The sequence below is a fragment of the Melanaphis sacchari genome, unplaced genomic scaffold (assembly GCF_002803265.2).
Source record: "Melanaphis sacchari strain LSU unplaced genomic scaffold, SCAv2.0 Contig27_pilon_pilon, whole genome shotgun sequence".
Taxonomy (NCBI): Eukaryota; Metazoa; Arthropoda; class Insecta; order Hemiptera; family Aphididae; genus Melanaphis; species Melanaphis sacchari.
Window position 1 is genome coordinate 3,181,305 of NW_020271152.1, and position 6,000 is coordinate 3,187,304.

Consider the following 6,000-nt stretch of genomic DNA (forward strand, 5'->3'; position numbering starts at 1 on the left):
TATGCGCTTGGTCGTCAATTTGGGTCAGAAGCTATTCGTTTTCCCACAACATGTATTCTTATATAGGAAACAAAACGTGAAAACCGGCGAAAAGGTTTACAGAGCACGATTACGATACAGATAGTTTCGTATATGCTGTGTACGTGTACGCGCGAGTGTGCGGGTTTGCGCGTTGGGTGGCTCCAAACATGGGTATTATACTGCTGTAATCTAGTCAGTGACACGGAGAACGCCGAAGAAAACTTTCCGACGGACGAAAATATACGTCATCGCCATACCGCGCAAGCCGAAAAAATCAATTTACCTACAGATGCACGCATTACGCATATTATGTTAGGTATACATTATATACGTAAATGCATAATATACTATACTTATATGGCGAGCGCATATATGTAGAAAGCGATCGCGTCTGCCAGTTAAGGGCAGGCGACCGGTTTAGTGAAAAGTGAAATTATTACGAGGGAAACAATATCAAATCTACTATATAGGTATGCGTACGCATACGCTTACCTACCGACTACGGAGGTGTATATGAAAATACGCATGGAAAATTTGTTTGAGTTATAATGCAATTAGAGAGTGTAAATGGATATATTCATGGGTGTTCGGATACATGATACACAATTGTATACATACGGTTAATATAATAACGACAATATGCGTGCACGGGATAAGCAGCAGAATGCACTATTATACTTTCACTCGAAAATCGAGTGATTTGAAAAAAATAAAACTAGATCTGACCGCATTATTATTATATTTTTTTGTGTCCATTTGTACAGATGTAATTTTATATTTTTATTTCATTAGGTACACATAACGAATTATATATATATATGTGTGTGTTATGTACAGATAATATGCCTACTCGAATAGCTGGAAACGATTGAAACCTCGGGAATAGGATAGAACGCCTGTGAACGCTAAACCTTAATTATTAAATAAATCGAGTAAGATTTTTTGTTAGATTATAGTTTAGTCGAACCCCAACCTGTCTTCCGTGTTTAGACAGTGGAACGAGTCAAGAACAAGGTTACTATACAACATATTGTGTATGTAGGTATATAAGGGTAACCTCTTATATGTGTATAGAAGCTATTAACCACGGCGACACTGTGATTGGCGACAGCGAGGTATAGTGGCGTCTATAAGAACTTTACCGATAATCGATTTTTTATTCGACGTTTTCGTTATAATAGACAGCAAGAGTCGGCGCATTACAATAAACTTTACTCGTCTTTGACGATTAAGATTATCTAATTACGACAATCGCAGCACTGTGTCAATGTGTCAGAAATTATTCTAATTTTAAACATAGGTACTATATTATCAAGTTATCCGAATTAATTTACTTCTTTATATTATTAGATAGCCTGCATTGTTCGATATTAATTTAATTTTTGTTACACTCGTGTTCAGTTATACATTGGAAAAATAGAAAATTGTAATAGTGTTTAAACGGTTATGCGAGTGTAGGGTTTCAAAGCGAAAATAAGTGCAATACTTTCACATTTGGGTAATTGATGCGAAAAGTCAAATTACTATTATACCTATTGTTATAAGTGCTTCAGTGTTACGTACATGTTATATTTGCATGTGACATCTGGGTGTCGTTTTACAGTTTATTTTAATTTTTACATACGTGTGTGGTAGGAGGTAGATGTAATAAAGACATGGTAATTTTTAAAATGAAACTAAATAAAATTAAATACTTTTAATAATATTTTAGATGTATTAAATGGTACACCATAATATTAAATGAAATTATTTGATCAGAACGACTTATCACTGATGATACTCTATTATACTGTTATGCGAGTACATCAATATCATGTAGGCGAAAACGCTCACGCGCGTTCAGTACTCGAATCAGACGAATAGCTTATATTTAGATCAATGCATGATCACGAATATCACTGAAACAGAAGACACCTTAATGCAATTTATCTGAGTGGAATGATATACTGGACTTTTAAACATGTAGAATCAATATGAATAGAGGTTTGGACATGCTGTAAAAATGTATTGTAATAAAAAGAAAAAACATACATCATTATAACAAATTGAGAATCATGTATAAATAATAAGCAACATATATAAATTATTACTTATCATGTAGAAGTGGAAAAAATACTGATGGTATGATTCATTTCAAAATTGACAGATAAAAAAAAAACGGAATATAGAATTAAAATCTTTCTCGTTGACAGACAATCCAAAATAATAATATAACTAAAAAAATGAATGTGTTTTTTCTAAGATAAAATTATTTTAGAATTACAATTTATAATTTTGGCGTTAGATAATGTTTAGATATTATAGAAAGTATTTATTTATTTATACATATACGTATTAATAATCAAATAGTAATAATATGAATTATTTTTATCTAAAAAAGTTATTTTTTTAAATCGATTTTTATTCTAATATAATTGACTTTATTATTTATTATCAAACTATTATCATACTAAGCGTATAAAATATATTTATTAATGGCTTAGAAGTATAATTAACAATTTTATTTAAAGAACTTAAAATTGTGTATATGATTTATCTATTACAATTTTGTGTTGTATAAGTAATTTTTTTTGTTGAACTTCATTACTCCTTAATATTAAAATATATTATAGGGAATTATACTCAATAAAACAAATAACAAAAATCATGAAATTACGTAATATAATTTCAAAACAATAAATCGTTTGAGAAAAGTATTTAGTAAAGCACAAAAATCGTTGTAAACAATTTTTCGTAAACTCAATCAGTGGTCATTAAAATGTATTATTTGTGTATGATGTATCTATAATCTACCTACGCGGTACTAGCATAATATTATATTATCTACAACAGTATAAAAAGAAGGACGATTGAGGAAGACTAATGACTGTTAAGATTTCAACGATTTCATATATATTATCTAGTCATAAATTTACAGATGTGTGTTTTTTCTATACACGACTCAAATATAAAATAGACATCGACAACTATGAATAAAATGTGTATAGAAATACGTTTGTGCCTACATGACTTTTCCATTCGTCGAAAACAAACACTATACCACCATACCGGTTGAAGTCACTACGAGTAAATACATTTTTTAAAACAATGAACTATAAAATGTACATATTTATTATCGGCGTGGGGTTTTATTTAATACTCACGATTACTTTTGAATTCTGTAATTGTTGAAACGTCGGGGCAAAATTAAGTATGTATATATTATTTGCTTCTATACTCACATTTAATAATTTTATCTGTGATTCAGTAAAATTTTCTATTTACAAAGTACTACAGCTGCTGTAGTACAGACGCGACCCTCGATTTATTACACACTTCTTCTCTCGTTAGGTAAGTACATAATGTATTATTATAGCCCTGACCGAAATATGTCGATTTTACTGTACGTCAAGAATTTGATTATGCTGCCATTTAGATTGTAACTATTTGTATAGGTACTTATTACTATCATCACTTCGTATTAATTTCTCGTGTCCAACCGAATCGATGTAACACGCGTAAATACGTCATTAATGTAAATTAGTTGTGGGACATCGGTACATGGGTTTATACAGATCATATTTACCTATGATGTTTACACACATAGATCCACGTAGATGATATCTTTATTATAAGTATTTAACTCTGTGGACCCCGGCGGAATTGTTTGAGATATTATGACGTATAGCTACAAAACCTCATAACGTACGAGTCGTAAATGAAAACAGATTTTTAAAACAAACACTCTGGTGGTTAAAACGACCAGAGACGAAGTAAACGAAAATCGTATGCGTTCCAATGCGTAAAGGTAATATCTGCCTATTTAATATACCTATATCGTCATATTAATCTAGTTACAACGATTACACACAATAATATTATACATTAAAATTGTATAATTATATCATATTATTTGTAAGTTATATAGTTTGGCAGACTGTGCGCCTCAAGGTTGCACTTACCTGTTGCGGATGCGGATGCCGTAAGGGTTTCGGAGTCGTATCACCGCTACAGGGGGCGGTGAGAAGTCAGTCAGTCGTCGACGGTCAGTGTTTAGTCGCGGGTCATGCGCGATATCACTCGGATGTAAAGTTTTTATTCTCTATAAAAGTACGTTAATATTGTTCAGCTGATGGCACCGATGTTATGTCGTATGATGTGCGAAGTAACAGAAATTACTTGTATGATTATTATATTAATATATACTAAGTATGTGTTACAGAGACGACGCGGATATTATTCGGCGTATTCGTCGACCGTCGGTCGTTCGCGGACGAGTGATACCCGGCCGGGCGCGCCATCCTGGTTTTTACCCGTGTTCGCAAGACGGCCGCGCCTCCCACCCCGGCAGCGACAGGTAAACGGCGGCGGCAGGACGCGCGCGTATATTATAATATTATTGTAATACTACCATGCGTTCCGTCAGTCTTGTGAACGCGCTTTTTTTCCCTCTTCTTCTGCAACAATACTACTACCACGAGATAATATTATACTATTACAGTACCGCGACGATTTTCCCTTCCTTCCGGTCAGTTTTTTCCATATGAATTGCACGCTACGAATAAATATTATCACGATACATTATCTCCGTTTCCTCTACACTTTCCCCTTCGACAATGGCACGCGCGGCTTGTATACTTACTACATAAGTAATATAATATTTTATCGTTCCAATTATATGAGGTCGTCTACCACGCTAAATTTTTCGTATAATTTTTTTTTTCCGCCTAGTTTGACGCCGCCACCGTCGTCGTGACTCGTGGGCGTGACGACCCGACGCTGAGGCGTCGAATCCCTTCGAGAAATTCGTTCCGACCTTGAGCGATTTGTTCAAGTTGATTCTGTAGCACACATACTGTGTATCGTTTAAGTATTTATATCTATAGGAATCGCGAAAGTCGTCATTTGACTTTAAATTGCCAGATAATTTAATTTAACGAAATATGTTATTAAAACCATAATAATTTATTATATATGTATAATGTATATAGGAAGGTGTTTCATCGGGACGTACGTTTATTCCTCTTCTCTCCATATTTGGTATATTATTTGACATTTTGACTCTAATATCTGTATACACGTCGATGGATCATTTCGGTTAGGTTTATTTTTTTCATTGTACGTTACTTTCGCGAGTGTATTATACGCTTTTTGTATTTTATATCACGAATTTCTGCTGTAGAAGCGATAAATTTATTAAAACATATTTTTATACATTTTTTTTTTAATAAAATCATGATCGTTGTGTATAAAAAAAATTGCTGCGATAAAATTTAAATAATTTTTAAGATTGGACAGCTATATAACTATATAAGTAAAAAAAAAATGATATTGCTTAGGATATTTTAACACAAATATACCTACATTACACACTGTTTTGAAAAACATTAAAATGTTCACATCCGTGAGCGTTTAAAAATATGTCTTTCACGGCAAGAAGTATCTCATTGTGTGTAAATCCTATCAAACGCTTCATTTTTATAACGTTAATGCGTTAACAACGCATCAACATTCAGCGTTTACGTCTTATCCATAACTTTAACTTTCTTAATTATCATTAGTAACTTGAGATTGAATAAAATTAAATGCATTCATATAAATTTTAACTATTGTTAAAACTATTTTAATATTTTTCCACTGAAATTGGTTATATAAAAATACATAAATAATTATGTATTTTTTGTAATTAATCATAGTGCGAACACTACAAGTGTAGAAAGTTAATTTATCCAAAATGAACGAGATGTTTTAATAATAAAATATTGATTGAAAATTCATTTTATTACGAGATTTTGTTTTTTCACCGTTATGACGAACAATTAAATAATACAAATTGAAATATAAACAGTATAATATATAAACAAAATAACAATAATACAATTACTCTGTATTTAATTTAAATTCGATTTCCTCTGGCTTGAACTTTAAATACCTATTTAATGTATTCTCATTTTTCAAAAATCGAAATTAGAGATATTAATTTAATATATTTATTAAACT

The 6,000-nt window shown here is 31.8% G+C and overlaps 1 protein-coding gene across 1 annotated transcript in view; it reads right to left on the reverse strand.

Annotated features, from left to right (window-relative positions):
- Nucleotides 1-4,264, reverse strand: part of LOC112595446 (coiled-coil domain-containing protein 6) — a 37,186-nt gene extending 32,922 nt beyond the window's left edge. The window contains exon 1 of the mRNA XM_025340673.1: nucleotides 3,963-4,264. The gene's annotated coding sequence lies outside the window, so the exon portion shown is untranslated. The remainder of the gene's footprint in view (nucleotides 1-3,962) is intronic.
- Between the last annotated feature and the right edge of the window lie 1,736 nt (nucleotides 4,265-6,000).